Below are 24244 nucleotides of genomic sequence, written 5' to 3' on the forward strand. Positions count from 1 at the left end.
TTAATCGACCCAAAATCCGCCAACACACCACACAAGCAATGATGATTGAAGAAGCCGCATCACCGTGATTTGGCTGTCCATGGGAATGTTTACGACGCGGTTTTTTATGAAATTTTTACATGTGTGCTGCCGGTCGTTTTTTTTCTGTTAATCACAAAGTGTTAATTTGAGTGTGTTTCGGCTTTTTAATTATCCTCGATAGGAATGAAACATCAAACAGTGGGGTAACGAAAACACATCAGTATTATTCCAACTAATTGAGCTGGGTAGAAAAAAAACCACATCAATTCTTAATTCGAAAAAAATCCAATAAGATTCATGTTTATGATGTTACTGGATGTATTCAAACATCCAGATTCAAATCGAAAAAAGGCTGAAAACTACATACAAGAAATTAACCCAGCTGTGAATGAATCAGTTTTTCTCCCCTTTTCATGAATGAAGTAAAGCCGCATTCGTATGTTAGTGATTGTGCAAGAAGAAAAGTGTATCGACAACAAAACCTTTAGTCTGCCAGTACGATTGGTGTTTGAAATGGGCATATGTTCTTCCAGCTCCATATAAAGTTCAGATAAGAAATGGAGGAAAATTCAGCCGTGTGTTAGTCAAAGTGTTTTGATCCAAACTTATGAACAACAAAAGAAGAAACTGAACGAGAATGAAGTGAAGGGAAATTACAAACTCCAAACCAAACACAACCTGAATGAAGAGAAATGATTAGTTCTTATCATAAAAGATCATCGGCAGTTCGATAAGAGAGTTGAACCAAATTCTAACGGAAATAATATGGAAACCAATCAAAGGTAATTTTTTTAAATATTTTTTTCAATAGTTTTCTTTAGAGCTTGGTTAAATTTGCTACCATTTCTGGCTGAGCCACTGAATCAAACTTGATATCTACACATGTATTGTGTGTAACAACACGATTTCCCTCAAAAATCAAACGCAAACCTGAAAATCATTTTTGACAATAATTTAGAAATCGAATTCAAAATGAAGAATAAAAATAAAAAATTGGAAAAAATATAATAAAACAATGAAAATTTAAACAGGATGGCAATAAAGTTCCCGTACTTAAAAAAAAGCTTCAAAATCGCAACCCTGTTTAATAATTCATAATGATATAGCTAGAACGATTGACAAAAAAGTATTGCTGTTCTAGTTCTTATTGACTTTTCGAAAGCAATTTTTTAAATTAAGTGAGAAATTCGGATTCTCGAAACCTGCCGTTGATTTAATAAATTCCTATTTAACGGGTAGAAGTCAATGCATACGGTGATACTTTTTCTAATTTTAACCGATAGCCTCAGGAGTGCCCCGGGGATAAGTTTTGGGTCCAATAATATTCTCCTTGTTAATCTACGATCCAACGACAATATTTGAAAACTGTTCGATTCATATTTTTGCTGATGATGTTCAGTTATATCTATGTGTTGACGAGACCCTCTGTCTGTTTCCTATAGACACGAAAACTACTGAACCGATCAATTTGAAATTTTGTACATATGTAAGAGTTTTTGGGGTCGGAGATGGTTTCTAAAAACTTTCAAATCGCTCCGACTTAAAGGAGGAGAGGCTCTCATACAAAATCAATAAAAATATGACACAATTCGAACAATTTCCGGAAACTACTAGAACGATCAACGTCAAATTTGATGTGTAGCCGTTTTGAAGACCGGGAATGGTTTCTGTTATACTTTCAAACCCTTCCAAATTGAAGAGGAGAAGGCTCCCATACAAGATTAATAAAAAGTTGAAGAGGTAGTAATTTAGCTACGATCATTAAACTTATAATTACGCAATTTTTTTCTTGTCAATGTATAGAATAATTGAACCTATGGTGTATTTACATGGTGATCAACATATGACAGTGTCAAAATGGCAATATCAGACTCTGACAAATTTCAACCATATATTAGAATTTAACCATGTGACATAATCATATTACGAGACAAAATCTGAGCAAGCATTATGATCACTCCATGTGACATAATCGGACCATGTAACATAATCCGACCATGTGACATAATCCGACCATGTGACATAATTCAACCATGTGACATAATCCAACAATGCAACATAATCGATCTTGTGACATAATCTGACCATGCAACATAATCGACCATGTGTCATTATCCGATCATCCAATATAATCGATGATGTGACATAATCCGCCTATGCAACATAATCGGATCATGTAACATTATCCAATCATGCAACATAATCGACCAGTGACATAATCTGACTATGCAACGTAATCTGAGCATGTAAAATAATCGACCATGTGACATAATCCGATCATGCAACATATTCGACAATGTTACATAATCCGATCATGCAACATAATCGGATGATACAATGTAATCGACCATGTGATATTTAACCATGCAACATCTGACAATGCGACATGCGATGACATGTAGGATCCCTGCCACTGGGGCGTAATTCTATGTAAAAATATGACACAATTCGAACAATTTTCGGAAACTTCTAGACCGATCAACGTCAAATTTGTTGTGTAGCCGTTCTGAAGACCGGTAATAGTTTTTATAATACTTTCAAAACTCTCCAAATTATGGGAGGGAGGGCTCCTATAAAAATTAATAAAAAATGACCCAATTCGAACAGTTTTCAGAAAATTACTGAACCGATCAACGTGAAAGTTGATGTGGAAACCGTTTTCAAGATCAAAAATGATTTCTATAATACTTTCAAACCCTTCTAAATTAAGGAGGGAAAGGCTCCCATACAAAATATATAAATATAAGACACACTTAGAACAACTTTCGGAAACTAATGAACCGATCAACGTGAAATTTGATGTGTAGCCGTTTTCAAGGCCGAAAATAATTCCTATGATACTTTAAAACCCCTCCAAATTAAGTGGGGGGGGGGGGGGGTTCTCAGTTTCCCATACAAATTTTACAAAAATATGCGATTCGAACAATTTCTGGAAACTACTGAACCGATCAACGTGAAATTCGGTGTGTAACCGTTTTCAATACCGGAATGGTTTCTATAAAACTTTCAAATCTCTCCAAATCCAAAAATGGAGGGCTCCCATTCAAAATTAACAAAAAAAATGACAAAATTCGGGCAATTTTTGAAAACTACCGGACCAATCAACGTGAAATTTGGAGTATAGCCGTTTTCAAGACCGTGAATGGTTTCTTAAATACTTTGAAACCCCTTCAAATCCAAAAAGGGGAGGGGAGGCTCCGATCCAAAATAAATAAAAAAAAATTGTCGAAATTTTAACAATCCTTGAAGGATAAAGCGTTTTAACTTAATGAGAATATTTATTGAGTTAACAAATAAGTTATAAGGAAATTAGATGATATATTGTATTGATAGACGCTTCCCTTTTTTATCTTCCTGGACGGTAAAAAACGGTCAATTAGCCATCTAGGGTAAGGTTGCCAGATTGCCCGGTATTATCCGTGTTTGTCAGGATATTTAACACAAAATTTGACAAAAGTCCGGCCCGGCCCAGTTGCCCGGATTTCAGTTAACCCTCCAAAGCTGGTCGGGTCAATACGACCCGAAGCGCATATTTCAAACATTTTTATCATCATTCCAATATACTAAAGAACTGGGAATTTTGGCAGACCAAGTTTGTTCTACGAAAATGATGATAAATTTTGAGTTTTGAAAATGAAATACAGCTAAGCAAAGCCAAAATTGGATGTCGTTTTTTAAAAGTGAGATTTTTTTCTACCGGAAGATCAGAGATAGTGGTCAAAACTTTCATTGGACCCCCACATATCTATATATTGTCGGATAGATGGATTCTTGACGATTTCAAACATCAATGAAACACTTAAACGCAGAAAAGCTGTCAGAAGCTATGAGAATTTTAAAAATAAAATTGATTAGTTGGACTTTTTACTTTCTGAACCAGTTTCTGATAACCTAGTTATACATATCAACTTTATTTTGAAATGATGAAAAATAAAAATTGCCGCCATCAAACTACAACTCAAATTTCCCCGAAACGGAAATTTTGCGAACGGCTTTGGAAGGTTAAAAATGCCGGATTTTTCCCGGATTTATTCATTTTATTTGCCAAAACAAACAAAAAAAAAAAAAAAAACAAATTGTGTTGTAAATTTTTTTATTTATGTATCGCAAAGAAAATTTTTTGAACAGATTTCCATGAGAATTTTTTTGAAAGCGTAAAATACGATTTAAAAACTGCTGATGAATTAAAAATATTTTTCATGCTTTTTTCCTTGATTTGTGTTGAGTAGTTCTTAGATTTTGACCGAATTTGCCCGGATATTGTCCGGATTTGCCGGCCCGGGTACATGCTGATTAAATTCTGGCAATCTCCAAGGGTCATAAAGACCCGGATTACTGTTTTGGCTGTATCTTAAAAACTACTGAATCGATTTTCAGAAATTATTCCATTTTGGAATCATCTGTATGTTCATTACCGTAAAACGGGGTAACATTGATCACCGGGGTAGCTTTGATCAACATGAAATTGTGCCATATAATCATCAATAACTAAGTCTATAGTTTGAATTTTTGAAAACTGTTTTCTACGTTTGAAAGCTTATTAATTGAGTATCAAATAGGCAAAATTTGGTTTATATTTAAAATTTGTTTTCTGCTAGTAAAAATGTTATTTCAAAATCTTAAAATATCTATCTTTTCCAAGGCTCGCAAACAAACAGCTCTCCTGATGATACCAAAAAGCATTTAGAAGCAAACGAGTTGTTGAATGTGAAAGAACAACTTTTTTCCTTTGTATTTGTGTAGTTGTAGTGCTATTTTTATAGGCATTTAGTGATAAACTTTTTATATTTAAAAATAAAGGACGTTTTCCAAGAGTAAGCCCGTATTGAAAAAAATGGCTATGAACCTTGTCAAATGGTGAACTTTGAAGAAAAAATGAAAATGGTATTAGTGGGTGAGCCTAGAAGAACGTGTGAAGGTGAAATTTCATTTGTATTTTGAAGCTAAAACTATTAAGCAATTGCTATAACTTTTGCCTCTAAATGTATGCAGCATTAGTGTTCTTTTTTCGAATATAAATGTTTTTGAAAGAAAACGTTAAAAACTAGGTCAAATTGATGAACAAGCATTTAAAATTTTATTATTATGGTTTTTGTATTCTTTATGATCAAGAAAACTCGATAAAACCGTCAAAATAGAGACTGATCAATGTCACCCCAAAGCATCAAATTCTGAACAGATACTAAATCGATTTTTAAATCAAATTTAAAGAAGTCTAATAAATTTCTGCAACCATGTTTTACGATCATAGGAGCCCAGTACTGGTTTTAAAAATATTAAACATTCCACATTCCCCTTAACAGAAAAAATAATCGAAAAATATTGAAAAAAGTGATCAATCTTACCCCGGATTACGGTATCTATTTTTGAAGTCAAACAATTAATATCGTTGGTGTCTGAAACTTGAGCCGGAAGACAAAAAAATGTAGAAAATCTTTCCTTTTTTATCTTTTATAATAAAGAAGTTATGAAGCAAAAAAAAAAGCTGGCCCAAGATACCCCACTCTCTCCTATGCTTATTAGACAGCTGCCAAAAATGACTATTTGCTCCCATATATTTTCGATGCCTTTTGGGTCGCCAAGCATCAGTGTAAAATTCGAGATGATTTGGGTGATGCCTGAGTAAGCGCAACGCGTTGCAATTTTGTATGAAAATGTGTATGGAAGGAGAAATTTTTGCGCTTTAAATCATTCAGAAAATTCAAATAAGCTTGAAATAAAGTTGGTCTTTGATTTTTGGTTTTGATTATTCTACACCTTCATTTTTTGCTAACATGACGAGAAGCTTAGCATTTTATAAAAATAGTTATCACCATTTCAAAATAAAAATCTGAACCATTTAAAAGTATTCAAAAATTGCATACTTTGCTTTCTAGAGCTTTCAATAATTTCATGAAAAGTTTTTGCAAAGGTCATATAAATAAATAAATTCTCTGGCTTTGCAAAGCAGTTTTTTGAGATTTTTTATTTATTCTCATCCTACGGGTACACAGCTTTAGAATAGGCAGTCAAAAACGCTAAAAATAAAAAATAAAATTGTTTTGAAAACCAAATTTGTATAACATTGAATATCTTTTCTGGGGTACAAGTTAGGTTTGTGCTTTTTTGACATGAGTTGTACTGCAAGAATCAAGAAAAAATTTCTTTCAAAGTCATAATTTTTTGAACTTTCAGTACAACTCTGGCGTTTTTTTAATGAAAAATTTTGTCTTCCCATATTAATTTCCAGCGGTCAAATGCTTATGTTTATAAAACTGGGTTGATACATTACTTAATCTATGAAATACATGAACCCCAGTGGAAACTGAATTAATTTGAATTTTTTTTTGTGATATTTTGATCATATGAAGAACCGCTTAAAACATACAACGAGAGATTTCAGAAATCCGCTAAGCCGTATCTCAACTGGAAATGGATTAAATGTGCAGATATCAAATTCTTGAGTTTACCAAGTTGTCGTATTTGATTTCTTATAATATTATTTAAAAATAAATTTCATATTTCATAGTATTTATGCTCAGGGTAACAAAAAGCGTGAAGTGAAAGTCGATATACCTCAGATTTGCTCCTCCATATTAGGGTGTCCCAAAATTGCATAATGTACGGGAATCTGGGGGCTCATCCTCCAAATAGTAGATTAGGATGTGGAGAACAAACTTTTGTATTAGGCCAACTAAAAAAAATCATGTTTAGAGGTTCCGCCAACGCGATCTTTGAAAAAGACCACTTTCAAACTATTTGATTTTTAATAAATTCTGGGTTCAACATTTTCACAAAGTTTATAAGTTAGTAGTTTTTTAATTTTGTTTGGGTTAAATAATACACGTTAAAAATGAAAAATGAACCAAATTTGTATCGCTTCTCGGCTCAAAGGCTCAGATCAAAAAGTAGTGTGAACCAAATTTGTATCAAAATGAAAAATAAGCAAGCTGTTTTCATGAAAAAATATTTTTAAAGTCCAAACATTTTGTATTCAACTGACCAAAATGTATAGCGTGATATATTTTTGATACCAGTGCCATCAAAAGATGCGGATTTTTGTGCACTTAAACTTTGCTGAACAAAGCATGTTGTTTGTATCATCATGTGAAGAGCTGTTCACGGTTGAATCCTTATTAAAAATCACAACTTAGGATATTTTTTATTAAATTTATCAAATCTGTCTTAATAAATACCTACTTTAAAATTAAAAATACTTGCAAAAAAAGACTTGGATGGTTAAGGGGATCATCAGAAGACCATATGCAAAATTTTAGAGGAATCGGACAACAGGAAGGGGTTGCATTGAATCTCAAGTGTGAAAGGGATTCTGAGACATTGTTTTCTGAAGAAGCATAAAAAACGGGTTTTTCATCAACCATTTTTTTCTCTACCGAATGCTTGATTATGTTGATTTTATTAAAATTTCAATTAAGACTAACATTTCACCTGAAGACTGCAACTCGATTGGACTCAAAACAAAAAAGTTATGGCCAGAAAACATCATAGTAACTTGAACATCAAAATCGTAAAAATTCTAATGTTGACAAGGTTAAATACAGAAATATTGGAAAAAAGGAATGAATTGGATGGAAATCATAATTGGAATTTTGAAACGTTTTTTTTTTAATTTTTCAGGACTGAAATATCGTAAAGTTTGATTTCGATTCGAACCAGATTCGGGTAGCAAATTTAACCATTCTAGAGTCGAGAGTGAAAGGACCAAATCTTAAATAATTTTCCATCCGATGTGTGTGGTGGGGGCTCGTGGATTGTTAATCAAATATGCAAATTTTGACCTTTTCGAACAAAACAAATACATACTCACACACATCAACAGATGAGGAACAATTGTTTAATAGCCGGCTCCTTCCTCGGAAGCGGAAGGCTCAGCAATCTTTAGCAAACAAAAATTCGGAAAAAGCCGTTTTCCGCTCCCATAAATCTTCAATGGGTCGAAGGTGGTCGGAAAACGGTGCAAATTCATTTTAACGTTTATTTCATTTTCTCAGCGAGGATTGTTTTCGGGCTTCGAAACGTTTGTAAAATGTTTTCTTCTCCCCTGTGAAAGGCTCCCATATCTTGATTGGCTGATGTGGGAGGCAAAAAAAACCAAAACGAAAAAGAACAATCATAATGGGAAAAACAGCTGCCAGTTTTTCCGTTGTTTTTGGCGGCGCCGTTGCCTTCAGTTTTTTCGCATCTAATATCTTCATGTGGCTTCCCCGGGAGGCGAAAGAGCTGCAAAAAAAATCCAATCAAACCGAAAAACGTGTGGTGAGTGCACTCTGAATTGTTTTTGTTCGCGGTTCTTTGATTTCTGTTTTTATTTAGCCTCCCACCCGGCACTCGAGACTCACCTCATTGATTGTTTTGCTCCATTTTGTTTTCGCCCTGCTGATAAAATATGCAAATGATTCCCCCCGCGAAACAGACTCCGAGGTAGTAAGAAATGGTAAAGCTACCTCACGTTTTGTTTATCATTATGTTGCTGTTGGTGTGGATGAGCGGAAAAGCTAATGGGGCTTGATTTATTGGCCGTTTGGAGCAGGATTTTCCGAATGGGAAGGTAATTCAGAGTACTTTGGCGTTGGCGTTTTATGATCATACTTTGAAAACATTTACAACTCAGCAAAAAAGAAATGAAAAATGCTTGAGAGTGTTGATAAAAATGAAAAAAAAAACTCGTTATTGAGAAACAGCACATCTAAGTTTTGGGAATTCGATAACTACGAAAAAAATATTAAAACGATGACATAAAAAAGCAAATATTGTATAAAATTTAAAAAATGCTCATATTAAAAGTCAAACCTCAAGAGGCTTTAAAGTTGTAAAAAAAATTTTTAATCTACATATTTAATGGAAAAGGTGTGTAAAAAATTCTTAAAATCTGAATTTTGCACTAGATATAGATTGAGATAGGAAGAATCGATTGGTTTCCTTAACCTGAAATAGATGATTTCCGCACTCACATCCCTTTGATTCAGAAAGCTTATATTGTCAATATTTGCTAAATAATCTGAGCCAACTGAATAAATTTTTGAAATAAGATTGCAGAAATTATCATGAGTGCCAGAATGATTAAGTTGTCAAAAATGTCACAATTATGGAAGTTGCCATGATTGTCAGAAATAGGAAAATCTTTAGGAATTGCAAAATTTTCACAACTGTCAGAATTAAAATTAATATTGTCACAAATGCCGAGAAATAAATATTGCCAAAACTGACAAAATTTTCAAAATGATCAAAATTGTCAAAATTCTGGAAATTGTCAAATTTTATGAAATTGTCAAAATTTTCATGTTTGTCAAAATTGTAATACTGTCAAAATAGACAGAATTGTTAAAATTGTTAAATTTGTCAAAATTAACAAGTATTATAAAAAAAATCAAAATTTACAAAGTTGTGAAAACAATTCACTGTAAAATTGATTTTGGTTCAGCACGGGCCATACCATTTCATAATAGTTGCGGAACAAAAATATGGTGTGAGATGAAAACCCTTTTAAATGAAATTGTACACAATCATTTTCCACGTCTTTCATTTCTTCTAACCTTCTTTTTTTTAAATCAAAATTTTACCGATTTTTTTTTTCTATGGCGTTGACTTCTAACTGTCTCCAGTCATGCGGTACAATGTTCGTATCTAAACACTTTTTGAATAAATCAAACAAGCGTTTCTGGCAGATTCTTCAAAGAGTTTAATTTGATTCTGTCCAGTCCGGAAGCTGAATTGTGGCAAGACCAGAGCGCAAGTGAAAACTCGACCATCGAGAATTTATCTTCCGTTTCGGAACTATTCTCTATAAATAAACCACAAATAAAACTTACGGAAAAAAACTAAAAGAAAATATTTTTTGAACCACCCTAGTTGGTCGAACCACTCTATGACAAATTGATGTCGAACGAGCAGCCAGGGATGCTAGGTGATTTGTCATAAATCAGGAAAATCAGGACAATCCAGAACATTTAAAGACCATTTTTCAAAAATCAGGATCAATCAGGACTGTTTCACACATCAGGACGGTCTTTCGAAAATCAGGATAATTCCTGATTTATCAGAACACCTGGCATCTCTGCGAGCAACGTGGTTCCTGAACAGGGGTGTCAGGTGTCCTGATTTTTCAGGGTTTGTCCTGATTTTCGAGAGGCCGTCCTGATTTTTCAATATCGCTTGAATTGTCCTGATTTTTTTAGAATGACCTTAAAATATCCTGATTTGTCCTGATTTAAAAAAAATATCTAAATTATTACTTAACTTATTGTTAAATTATGAAAAAATCAAACAAATCATTAATTAAATAGTTTAACCAGTTTATCCGATGATGATCTTTGGTTCAAATGATATTCGTGTTTTTCGATATTAACTGAAGGCCAGCCAAGATTCTTCTAGCATCAGTTGCATAATATGAGGCGTCTTCAGCAATCCAAGCAGAGCTGCGTGTTGTTTTCATCAATTTAGTGGTGTCCTGAAAAATCCTGATGTTTTTCATCGCGGTGTCCTGATTTTTGACAAAACCACCTGGCACCTCTGTTCCTGAATTTCGTTTTTTTTCTCTTTTTCGCAGCTCAGAGGTGCCAAGTGGTTTTGTCAAAAAAATCAGGATTTTTCAAAACACCAATAAATTGATAGAAATAATATGCAGCTTTTCTTTGATTGCAAAAATAAAGGCATAAACCCTGTTTGGTAAACGCCTTAATTTATGCAACGTAACACCGTTTTCATACCATCTGAACCGGAGATTATCATCGACCAAACAAGTTTAAACTGTTTTGTAACACATTTGTTTGATGCTCACATCATTTACCTACAAATTCAATTAAGAATTAGTTTTTTTTTATTTTCAGGACAGGGTAGGACATTTTAAAGACCATTTTCCATAAATCAGGACAATTCAAGAGTTTTTGAAAAATCTCTCATTCATAGAATTTTTCTCTTCACGCTATCCGTAAACGGTAGGTACATAAAACCGGATTCAACGAATAGCTGAGTCCTGAGAAAATAATATACGACTGTTTATGGCACAAAATTTAACGTTGCAGACACAATTACATTGTAAAAAAAACTCTTAGAATTGTCAAACATGTCCAAATTGAGGAAATTGTCAATATATTCTTAGTAGTGGAAATTGTCATCAGTTTCAGAAAATCGTTATCAAAATTGTCGAAATTTTATAAAATTGACAAATTTGGTCTTAATCAATTGTCCAATTTTGTCCAATTGATCAAGAATGTCAAAATTTTCATAGCTGCCAATTTTTTTTTCAATTGTCAAAACTGTCGAAGTGGCAAAATCTTTATAATTTATAGTATCTATAACATTTTTTTTTTGTATTTTAAGGATTGTAAATTGAAAAATGGTAAATATTTTGAAAACTGTTAAAGCTGGCAAAATTATTATAATTGTACAATAGTGGATACTATCAATTATAAAATTTGTATGGAAAAAATTGTCAATTTCTTTTTTTGTTGGAAAATGAGCAAACATTATCAAAATGATCAAACTTTTTAAAATTGTCAATATCGTTCAAAATGTTGTCTCATTATTGTTGAAATTATCAAAATTGTATAAAATTTCCGACTTACCCAAAAAGAAAATTTCCAAAAATTTTACATACAACTGTCAAGATATTAAAAATTATTTTAATTGCCAATGATAATAATCATCAACATTTTCAAAATAGTCAATTGTCAAAAATGTCAAATTTGTACGAAATTATCGAAAACTATCAAAATGGTCTACATTTTCGAACTGCAAAAACGCGAAAATTTTCAAAGGTGTTTATTTTAAGTTATCAAAATTGTAAAAAAAAAAACTTCAAATATTTGTCGAATATTGTCAAGTTTGACAATGTGAAAACGCTGGAAATGTGGTGATTTTAGTGCTTTATTAGCCAGCAAGTCTCAGCGTAGTCGAAAGCATCTTTGTCTTCTATAACAACTGCTTTAAGATCGAATCTTGATCATCGAATAACATGGTAGATTAGAGATTGAAGTAGTTTAAGAGGTTCATAGATAATATCTTGAAGTTGTATGTATAAAACTTAGGAATCAAGATAAGTGCAAAATATAAAAAAATCCGAAGTGCAAAGAATATATTTGAAAGCTAATTTTGATTAATTTTAGGGGCGCTGATTCCAAATACTCATTTTTTTTTGTCTGCTCTTTTTCCGAGATAACTTTTGAAACTAGGTATTAATTTAATAAATAAATTTGACACTTTTTTGGCATAGCTAAAAAACATTACAAATATTTCGAAAATAAAGGTTCTCACTCAATAATCGACATTTTCGAAGACCCCGAGCCATTTTGATTCCTGACAAAAAATAGTTAATAAAGGTTTATTTTTGTCATTTTTTTTCTAGATCTTGGAAAAAACGGGAATTTTGACGAGATTTTAGAGAAATTTTAAACTAAATTGAATGTTTCATATTTTCAAGGTCCTTGGTGAATGTTCCATATTTTGAAAACAAAGTCAAATCGTTTAGCAGTTCTCATCTGGCAAATGTTTTGCATTTAGGACGCCAAACATTTGGCAACAGAAATGCTGTTCCCCTGTGTAGTATTCAGTACAAAGAATTAGGTAAGAAATAAGAAATAAGTAACAAAATAAAGCCGCAGTAGACTGTCTCTTTAACAGAAAATATGATGCTTTAAAATCGAGATACTAGGAATATAGCTTTTCTTTTCAATATTCGTTCAATCACTTGGTTTTTGCTGTATTGCTGTATTTATTCAGATTTTCATACTGAATACCGATATTTTCGGGCTTGAAAATACCGATTTTATTGTGGCATCACTGGCTGTAAGCGACTCGGGCAGCTAGTGTGAGAGCTCTCAGATCTCGGCGAGAGAAAGAGAATTTTAACTAAGAGCGCCCTCCTGTTTGAATCGTACACTTCAGTGTAGGAAATGGAGAAAAATATTATTTTGACTCCTACCACACAACCAGAGGTGACAGATGTCTTGATTTTTCAGGATTTGTCCTGTTTTTAGGGTGTGGCGTTCTGTTTTTTTTTTAATTGTTAAAATGTATTGCTTTTAAGAAAATATACTGATTTGTCTAGACGTTAAAAAAATCTAAATTCTACTCGAATTTGTGTTTAAATGATGAAAACATCAAACAGAACTGAAATAAAATGGTTTCACCCATTGTACCGATAATAATCTTCTGTTTAGATGATATTGGAGAGGTGTTTTTCGATAAAAACTGCAGGCCAGGCTTTTAGATTCAGTTGCATATGTTAAGACGTTTACAGATCCTGTATTTCGCCTTTATTTATGCTATCTTAACATATTTCTTCCATCAACCCCGTGGTGTCCTAAAAAATCATGATTTCGCCTGTGTCCTGATTTTAAAAAAAATCCACCTCGCATCTTTTTACACAACGAACAAAAATTGAAAACCATATCTTCTCCACTGGCAGTGCTGCCACATTGAAATCTGTACTTTTCTTTGGTTTTTTTTAATCTCTACCTTTTAGTAAAAAATCTGCATAGCGCTCTCAGAATTTTCCGGAGAGAGAATTTCTCTCCATCCGCCAGGGTTGCCAAATTTTTTTTTCAAAATTCATGAATCTGAGAAATAAAAAACAAGGTATATGGTTTAACGGAAATTTCGGTCGAAGTGAGGACCTTTTTTTGTCATTAATCCACATTTTTACCTCCACCAAGTTCCGTACTACCCATTTTCCATCATATTCTCAAAAATCAAAAAAAATCAGACTTATTTCCGAAAATCAGGGAAAAAACGAAGGATTATCAGGTTATCAGGTTAGGCCTCCTAAAATCAGGCAAATCTTAAAAAATTATGCCCATTGGCACCTCTGTCATCAGCAGATGTGGATGTTCTCGCACACTCTTGTGTGTAGAGAACCTCACTCTTTTCAACAGTGCAATTTATATCTCTCCGCACAGATTTGGAAATTGGGAGTAGGAACAAAATTGTTCTCTCTTTCACTGGACAAGACGAACTGAAGAGAAATGCCAACCATAGGCACAAGTGTCAAAAGTCCGAAACTATTAAAAATTTCAGAATATTCAAATTGCCAAAAATTTCTAATTGACTTAAAAGTCAAGCTTAAGCAGATGGTAAATGAAGCGAAACATCCGAAACGTCATGCGTCCAGAAATTTGTGCCAAAGCTCCTACAAACGACTGATGGACCGCCAAATATTGAAAAATTTAAACTGCCCTGCAATTTCCAATTCGTGCTCAATTGCGTTGTTAATAATTTCAATTGAGTTTCATCGCCGTCGCTTTCCACATCAACTGAGAAGAACGCAACTTAATTCGGGCCAAAAAAGTTGGCAAACCAAAGGGTCAAATCACCCGAGGATCTCAGATTTAAAAAAAAATCTTCAAGGTGTTATCATTGTTAAATAACTCAACTGTAACTCACTAGATACTTTTTTGGGTTGATACTTTCGATTTTTTTTGTTTCAAATGTTATTTTCTATTGTAGGTAAAGTTACCCTATTTCCTTGCAATGGACGGAAAACAAACAACAGAACGATTTTCCCAAATGATGCCAATTTAGGCTGGTGGCTCCCCACCAATTGCGATGGATCGGGTCCAGACCGATTTTCCCCATTAGGTTGTCTCTATCTCTATCTAAATTTTTGGTCCATGAATGAATCAATGAAAGGGCGAATATTTTAGTTTACGCTGTTCTTTTTTTTGTATTGCTTCATTTGATTCCTTTCGAGGATGGTTCCCCGTCAATCAAACAAGTTTCGAGAGAAATGGAGAGGAACATGTTGGCGGTACCATCAATGGTGGTTATTTTTGGGCTCCCAATGGGACGAGGAATGAAAAAAGGCGGGTGATTGTGCGTTGGCGAAATAATGGCAGATTGGTGTTGCCGGAATGCAAATAACTGTACCATTGATGACGGTGATGGTAATTTGTTTACTTCGCAGCGTTCGAAAAGTGAGCCATTCAGAAGCGTTTCAGAAGTATCAATTTGTGAAATGAAATTGATCAATCAGTTCTGGCTTTTTATTCTGAAAAATATGAATTTGAATTTAAGACCCTTATGGTTTTATATCTTAAGCATATAAGCCTTCGATTCCATTCATCGGAAACAGTTTGTCATTTTGTTTCAATTGTATCGATTGTAATTTCAAATTCATAAATCCAGCCTTTGAATATTTGATTGCCATTTGTTAATGACGATTCAAAGCATAATCTCCTGAATCACAAACTGTTGGTTTCCTTTTTTACACTGGAGATTTGTTCATTGTAGAGAAATTACAATGTAACCAAAATAATTGCCAATAGCTTAGTATGTTTACGGCTTTGTTAAGCTCTACGACTCTTTCTGCCCAATGACTTCAATTTTGTTTGGTATTTAAAGATTTCTTTTCCATATCGAGTCTGGCTCGTGGCTTTTATTTATGACAGAAAGGTTTTACCACGAGTCTGACTCGTGGCTGTTTGTCTGTTTGTCTTTCCAAGAACTTCTCTGCCACTAATCAGAGTTGTGTGTCTTTCCGATGGCTAAAAATATCTATAACGAGTCTGACTCGTGGTTAAAGGATTTGTTTTAACCGTCCTTTGCGGCTAAGTTCTATATGACCTGAACTGTACCTTCTCGAAGCGATATCTCAAGAACGGTTAAAGCTACACGCATAGAACCGGTTATGAATATGAAAATCTTGGTATTAAATTTCAAAATTTTCAACCCAAAATCTGGATATAAATCATGTAAACCGGATTTGAAAAAAATAAAGAAAAATATGCGAAAAAACATCTCAAATTTTCATTTTTTTTTATCGAAACATGTCAGTTAGGATATTCTGTACAGAACAAATAAAATAAAGAAAAACATTTCCTCATTTTCATCACATACAAACGCCTTGCACAATAATAATGTTTATTATTACGTTAACTTTCCAAGTAGTAGTTACTGCACTAAAAAAGCAGCTAATTTCGCCAAAACTGACTCGCAGTGCTAAGAGAGAACAGAGAAGCTTTATGATGAACATTTCAGAATTTCACCCGGGCAGTATCCGGGTAATACCGGGTATTATTGTAACTTTTCAATCATTATTGAAATATGCGTTGGTTTATAAATTCTAAACCTTTTTTTTTATCTCTATTTTTGAAAATAATATCTATAAAAAAAACTGTAGTTACTTAAATTGGACCAATCGACAGTTCGGAGTTTCTTTATTAAATTTCCATACCAATTTTTGTCTTAGACTTGAAATTCGTATTGAAACATTTTCACCTGATTAACCAAAATTTTATCACTGTAGTAAATATCCTGAATTCAGTATTAAATTTTCCAAATGATCATTCTAAAATTATCATAAACCTATCTCATAGTTGAGTTGCTAATATCATTGAGTGATTCTCTTAACATGAGTATTTCTATGTTGTTATTCTTATCTTTTTCCAGATTTAATTCATTGAGATTTTTAAGTCTTGTGTTCAGTTTCATGGCTTTTTCTAAATTTTGAGAACGCAAGATCTTTATTTCAAGTAATAAACTCATTTGGATTTCTTATTTGATTTATTTCTATAATAACTGATTCTATGTTTTAAACATTTAATCTCTATTCTGATTTTTTTCAATCGGTAATTTTTCACTTATACCCCTTTGGCTTTGAGGACATCGAATGAAACTTTTATCATATTTAGAGTTATAACTTTATAACAATTTTTTTCATCTGATGAGAATCATATTCATAAACATCTCAAGAAAAGGTTTTTTTTGTATTTCAAAAATATAAAATTGAAATACACATTTGGTGCAATTTCTGCTTTGGCTGTGATTGTAAAATTTGAATCTCTCTTTTTTCATTCAATTCATATTTTGTTTCTCAAAACTTGATTTGAAATTATGATTTAGATTTGAGACACTGACACTGAGTTGTGATTCTGAATATAACCTGATTTTAAGTTTTGAATTCTTGAATTCTTATATTTGTATCTCTGTGGAATTTTAATTTAATTATTAGGTTTATTTTTTTCAATTTTTTATTCTTTGTTCTAAATCTGCATGATATTTCCCAATCGTCGTTAGGTACATATTTCTCGATGGAGCACAAATGAGATGATCAATGATTAAATGAAAAACATTTAAAATTTCTATCCGGTCATTATTCTTAATCAGAGAATTTTAGTTAATGAAACTCTTCAGCAATGTTTGCACGCGATTAATTAAAATATTTTGTTTAAAGATGCCATAAACCATCTTCTACGGAGACAACATGGCTATTTCAAGGTGACCAGCTAACCGGGAAAACCGGGAAAAACCTGAAATTTCGAATCGAAACCGGGAAAAAAATGTGGATCGTTTTTTACAAAAATAAACTTATTGAATTTCATTTTTTTTGTAAATTCTTTATTTGAATCGGCTAATGTTTCATTCCTTTCACTAGAATTATTTATTACTCAGAAGCGGATTCAAATTTAATGGGAGAAATGCTTAAAAACTCGGAATTTTTCTCAAAAATCGGAATTTTAGTGCTTAGCGCATAAATACATTTCAGTGCTCTGAAGTGTTCTATATTTTAGTGTATATTTTAAGTTTATTATGTATGTAGTAATTAAACGTTGTGTAAAAATTTCTCGACAATAACCTAATTCTTAGTTCATGGTTATTGTGCAGTGAATTTGGAATGTAATGTATAAATATTCTACACCTTACAAAACTTTGTTTAAGAATCTCAAGTAAAAGTAGACCTACATATCCGGATGAAGAAATAAGTGAAAAGAATTAATTTTTTAATAATATTGCGACATCGAAAATGTGATGTGAATTTCTAGTTAACTTCATATTATTAACATCCATCTAATAACTGTAGATATTCTACATTGTCCAGAATGAATGATTTTCAAAACTCCATCAGGTGCTCTATTTCAAAAAATCATGTTATGTTGAATAGAAACTTGAAAAGGAGAAAAATTGAATAGATTATTGCAAAATATTTTTTCACGTAAATTAACTAATTTTCGGTGGTATTGAGTAGAGTTTGCGAAAGGCATCATTACATCTTTAAAAATTTAAAATTATAATGAAATCACAACTTTTTGGTTTGTATTACATTTTTGTACTAAATATACACACTGAAATTTATCGAAAAAATTAGTTAAAAAATCGCTACTGACAAGTACCAAAACTTCGCGGGACGGAACTTATATGGTTTCGGAAAAATAGTTTTACTCAATAATTTACTCTTGAGAATCTTGAATTCATAAGGCCAAGCAGGTAAAAATGCTAGAAACATAAATTTAAACTGGGTGGCTGCTGTGTTATTTCGTACATTATTGAATGTACAAAAGGTGGAACAAGATACCAAGTCAGAATTTGGAAAAAAAATTCTTTTGAGAAAAGCTTTTAAAATTTCGATCAAGATTTCAAGTTTAATGTTCGGATAATGATAAACATATCTACATTTTCGAGCTCGGATTGAAAATTCAGAGTCAGAATTCATCCAGAATATATGCCAAATCTAGCACCCAGAACATATATAGGCTCTAAACTAAGGTTGCCAAATTGCCCGGTTTAATCCGGGTTTGCTCGGATATTGAACACAAAATTTGACAAAAGTCACGGATTTTGCCCGAATTTATTCACTTTATTTGTCAAAACAAACAAAAAAAAAAACCAGTTTTGTTGTAATTTTTTTTATTTATGCGTCTAAAACGAAATTTTTTGAACAAGTATAATACAAATAACCGTGAGAAGTTTATTTGAAAGCGTAAAATACGCTTTAAGAACTGCTGATGAAAAAAAAATTTTTTTTCCATTTTTGTTTCCTTGATTTGTGTTGAGTAATTCCTGAATTTGGACCAAATTTGCCCGGGTATTGCCCGGATTCTTGGTCAACATTTTGGAATCAAATGCCCGGATTTTGCCAAGTTTTTAGATGAAAATTGACGGATTGTCCGGCCCGGGTACGTGCTGAAAAAATTCTGGCAACCTTACTCTAAACACACATCTATATTATAGACGAGAATCTAAATAAAATTTCAGAATGCTTAGTAAGTATAAGATTCAACACAATCAGTAGTTTGAGGTAAACTACTGATTGTGTTGAACATAAACCAAAATTAAAATTCGAATCCTGAAACCAAATTCATTTTTTGCTTTGTGAAATGTGTACTTTGCTTTTCAATCTATTACTTTAATTTCTTTTTTTTTTTTTATAAAGACATACACCGTCTTAGCCGATTTAGGCTTTACAGACTGAATAAATGACGTGGACAACTTAAGATTAACATTTAACACCCAGTACCGAGATGGGAATCGAACCCATGCCATCAGCGGACCAGCGATTACCGTCTTACCACGCTAACCACTCGACCACCGAGACGTACTTTAAAAATATCATCAAATATCACCGTAATCTGAATAAATTTAAAGTCTTCTCTCACGTTTACGTTCAATTTCTAAAAAAAAACCTTTGTGGTAAAAAAGCCCGATAAAAATTATTATTTTTGTATTTTCAAACCGGAAGAAATATAAAATCTCAATCGAGAAAGCCGGGATAAAAACCGAAAATTTGAAAATTAAATTTTGCTGGCCATCCTGCTTTTAGAGGACAGTATACTGAACTCATCTCCATTTCTTTTACACGTTTAAAATTTTATGTATTCTTCGGGTTAGCATTTAAAAAAAAAAAGTTGAATCATTGGGGCCCCCCGAGGGCTCATCTGGCCCTGCTAATTAAAGTCTGGCCCAAACAGAAAACTCTAATTGGGCTCAACTATTCAAAACTAGCTTTATCTTAAATATTTTTCAGGAGTTTGAAATCAATTAGCATGCTGCTGACGTGTTTTGACCATTTTCTAACATTTTCAAGTCTGCATTTTACCTTTTATTTTACTTTTAATTTGCTTCTTTATATGTTTGATTTTTTTATTGAATGTCATGACATGCGGTACTTGAAAAACTAACAAGTGACTTTCAAATTTCTTATCTCATTTTTTCAGGATAGTTTCAAACTAGGGGTTCCGGAATAATTTTTTTTTTAAATTTCAGAACTTTCCCGATTTTTTTTTAAGTTCAAATAGGCTGGAACAATTTTATTTAAACAGTTTATTTAAAAAATCAAATTAAATTTCTTTTTCAAGTTTAATTTGTATAAAATTCAGGCAAAATATTCAGTTAGGCTTTCGCTTTTCCAAATCCGAATTGCCGGGCCTTACGCTTAACCCCTGCCATCAAATTTTGTACAGCCACCTTGTCCACCTTCTTCGCCGCAGAAAGCCAGTTTGCCTTGAACTGCTGCTAGTCCTTAGCAGTTTTTATGGTCTTCTTTAGGTTCCGCTTGACAATAGCCCAGTATTTCTCAATTGGGCGGAGCTCTGGCCTGTTGGGAGGGTTCTTGTCCTTGGGAACCACCTGCACGTTGTTGGCGGCGTACCACTTCATGGCCTTTTTACCGTAATGGAAAGATGCCAAATACGGTCAAAACAGTACGGAACAACCGTGTTTCTTCAGGAGAGGCAGCAGACGTTTATTCAAACACTCTTTCTCATAAATTTCTTGGTTGACAGTCCCGGAAGCTATGAAAATGCTGCTTTTCAAGCCACAGGTACAGTTGACTTGCCAAACCAGATATTTCTTCGCGAACTTTGACAGTTTCATGTGCTTGAAAATATCTGCTACCTTTCCCCTTCCTTTTGCCGTATAAAACTCCTGTCCCGGAAGCTGCTTGTAGTCGGCTTTGACGTAGGTTTCGTCGTCCATTACCGCGCAGTCAAACTTCGTCAGCATCGTCGTGTACAGCTTCCGGGATCGCGCTTTGGCCCTCGTATTTTGTTCATGATCGCGATTTGGAGTCACTACCTTCGTGTTAGTCGATAGACCGGCTCGTTTTTTGGCTCGATGCACGGTTGTAGACGATACACCCAGCTTATTTGCGGCATCTCGGAGGGAGAGGTTAGGGTTTCGCTTGAAACTACCGGCAACTCTCTTTGTCGTCTCAGCGGCTTCCGGTTTTTGATTTCCCCCCAATCCAGACTTTCTGGCTGTCGACAAACGTTCCCCAAACACTTTAATTACATTTATAACGGTTGATATGGCAACTTTTAGCGATTTTGCAGCTTTGCGTGCGAGTAGCTCGGATTTTCGCGATGCGCGAGCAAAATTTTGATACGCTGCTCTTCTTCCTTGGACGGCATTTTGACAACTGAAGAGTGAATTCCAAAATCAAAATAGGAGCAACATTCTACACACACACACCTTCAAAATGAGGGGTGTTCAGGTTTTTTAAATGCAAAATTGAATGAAATACGTCAAGTTGTTATTGACCCAATTTTGACCGTATCACCCTTTAAAACCTTCAGAGAATTTTTGGGTTATAAACACAGAAAGTCAGATTTTTTTTTCTCAAAAACACAGATGTTTTTTCGGCAATCTCAGACTCGTTGATGTAGAAGTTTAGATAGTTCAAATATCACGGGTAGCTAACACAAAAATAAACACAATATAGTTAGTCGTTTAGTTCACAAAACAATGATAAACCCATAAACCCTTAACAGGAAAATTCCACCGCGGTCTAATAATTACTTTTGCGAGCACACCCATACATTGTACCATAACAGTTAATTTCACTGTTGATTGCTTTCACAATTTATTGATTATTCATTTCAAATTTAGATAAGCCGTCCCGCTTCGTGCCATTTTTCATTTATCTCACCCGTACAATTCCGATAGCTGCTGAACTTCCGATTTTCCCACTTTTTTCGCTACCCTTGCAGATAAAAGCGTTACCCTTTCGTTATTCATAATTTCCGTCGATGTCGATAGAATGGTCGTATTTTGTTTCGATTGATACAGCCAGCCAGCAGGCAAACAAACGAACAAACACAAACCGCAACTGACAGCTGTCATCGATCATTAACCATAGCGCGCGGCCACTTCCGGTGGACCGGAGAGAAGTGGGCTGTTTGAACTGAAATTGTTTTTTGAACAAAATTTGCAAATTAAACGAACCAGTCAGCTGTCTCTCTTATCACGTTTCCAGTTGTTTGGTAAAAACATTAAAGTTGATAAAAGTAAAATATCAATCGAAATATTAATTTCAGCAAGATTTGATTTTGCATTCTGTAATAAGCTTGAGTTCACTATAGTCAGAAACAGAAGCTAGGAGGGTCTTAGCCTCCGGGAAGTAAAAATTCTGAGGTCACCAACCGGAAACCAAATCGTGTCGCGACCAAGGTGACCTTTTCCCCCCCTCAGGATGGACAACGCGGGTGTAAACTGGCCACACCGGTTTACACAAAAAAAGGAAGTCAGTGCTGCCCTCAATTTGAATCAAATAGGTGAGGTCCCCCTGAGGGGGAGGTAATGCAAAGCACATAATCATTTTCCTTTGCTTTGGTCACCTTCATTTTATTTTCAACGCGAAAGGTTCCCGTGTTTGCATTTTGGTTGGAAAAATTTCGAGTGGCTGTGTCTTGATTTGGGGTTAGTATTACGGTAGACATTCTCTTTTTTTGTTGTTTTCTTTTTCTCTTCTACTCGTTAAATAATGATACTTGATAAGAGGTGTGGGACAGGTCCAGTATTTTGGGATCATCGGAAGGTCTGACCTTCTTGGAAGAAAATTAAGCCTTCAGTTATGAAACGATACCCCTTGATTCGGTACTTTTTAAATGGAGACATGAATGTTTAAAGCTTTTTGGTAGAAAATTTTCCCTAGACCACTTGGAGGCGGTAGAGAGAATTAATGAGTTTTAAATTGTTCCTTTTAGACGTAATCAGTTTAATTTCGAGCACCCAATTTAGAGCAATTCACAGCACTGCTCTTTCTTACTTTAATTTCGTTTTAGCCTCGAGGTTAGCTTTAAGTTAGCTTTAGCTTAGCTTTAGCTTAGCTTTAGCTTAGCTTTAGCTTAGCTTTAGCTTAGCTTTAGCTTAGCTTTAGCTTAGCTTTAGCTTAGCTTTAGCTTAGCTTTAGCTTAGCTTTAGCTTAGCTTTAGCTTAGCTTTAGCTTAGCTTTAGCTTAGCTTTAGCTTAGCTTTAGCTTAGCTTTAGCTTAGCTTTAGCTTAGCTTTAGCTTAGCTTTAGCTTAGCTTTAGCTTAGCTTTAGCTTAGCTTTAGCTTAGCTTTAGCTTAGCTTTAGCTTAGCTTTAGCTTTAGCTTAGCTTTAGCTTAGCTTAAGCTTTAGCTTAGCTTTAGCTTAGCTTTAGCTTAGCTTTAGCTTAGCTTTAGCTTAGCTTTAGCTTAGCTTTAGCTTAGCTTTAGCTTAGCTTTAGCTTAGCTTTAGCTTAGCTTTAGCTTAGCTTTAGCTTAGCTTTAGCTTAGCTTTAGCTTAGCTTTAGCTTAGCTTTAGCTTAGCTTTAGCTTAGCTTTAGCTTAGCTTTAGCTTAGCTTTAGCTTAGCTTTAGCTTAGCTTTAGCTTAGCTTTAGCTTAGCTTTAGCTTAGCTTTAGCTTAGCTTTAGCTTAGCTTTAGCTTAGCTTTAGCTTAGCTTTAGCTTAGCTTTAGCTTAGCTTTAGCTTAGCTTTAGCTTAGCTTTAGCTTAGCTTTAGCTTAGCTTTAGCTTAGCTTTAGCTTAGCTTTAGCTTAGCTTTAGCTTAGCTTTAGCTTAGCTTTAGCTTAGCTTTAGCTTAGCTTTAGCTTAGCTTTAGCTTAGCTTTAGCTTAGCTTTAGCTTAGCTTTAGCTTAGCTTTAGCTTAGCTTTAGCTTAGCTTTAGCTTAGCTTTAGCTTAGCTTTAGCTTAGCTTTAGCTTAGCTTTAGCTTAGCTTTAGCTTAGCTTTAGCTTAGCTTTAGCTTAGCTTTAGCTTAGCTTTAGCTTAGCTTTAGCTTAGCTTTAGCTTAGCTTTAGCTTAGCTTTAGCTTAGCTTTAGCTTATCTTTAGCTTAGCTTTAGCTTAGCTTTAGCTTAGCTTTAGCTTAGCTTTAGCTTAGCTTTAGCTTAGCTTTAGCTTAGCTTTAGCTTAGCTTTAGCTTAGCTTTAGCTTAGCTTTAGCTTAGCTTTAGCTTAGCTTTAGCTTAGCTTTAGCTTAGCTTTAGCTTAGCTTTAGCTTAGCTTTAGCTTAGCTTTAGCTTAGCTTTAGCTTAGCTTTAGCTTAGCTTTAGCTTAGCTTTAGCTTAGCTTTAGCTTAGCTTTAGCTTAGCTTTAGCTTAGCTTTAGCTTAGCTTTAGCTTAGCTTTAGCTTAGCTTTAGCTTAGCTTTAGCTTAGCTTTAGCTTAGCTTTAGCTTAGCTTTAGCTTAGCTTTAGCTTAGCTTTAGCTTAGCTTTAGCTTAGCTTTAGCTTAGCTTTAGCTTAGCTTTAGCT

General features: G+C 33.8%; 1 protein-coding gene across 1 annotated transcript in view; it reads left to right on the top strand.

Annotated features, from left to right (window-relative positions):
* Window positions 1-444: 444 nt before the first annotated feature.
* Window positions 445-24244, top strand: part of LOC129738122 (uncharacterized) — a 91340-nt gene continuing 67540 nt past the window's right edge. Inside the window, exon 1 of the mRNA XM_055729309.1 lies at window positions 445-803. The gene's annotated coding sequence lies outside the window, so the exon portion shown is untranslated. The remainder of the gene's footprint in view (window positions 804-24244) is intronic.

This window comes from Uranotaenia lowii, chromosome 1, assembly GCF_029784155.1.
Source record: "Uranotaenia lowii strain MFRU-FL chromosome 1, ASM2978415v1, whole genome shotgun sequence".
Classification (NCBI taxonomy): Eukaryota; Metazoa; Arthropoda; class Insecta; order Diptera; family Culicidae; genus Uranotaenia; species Uranotaenia lowii.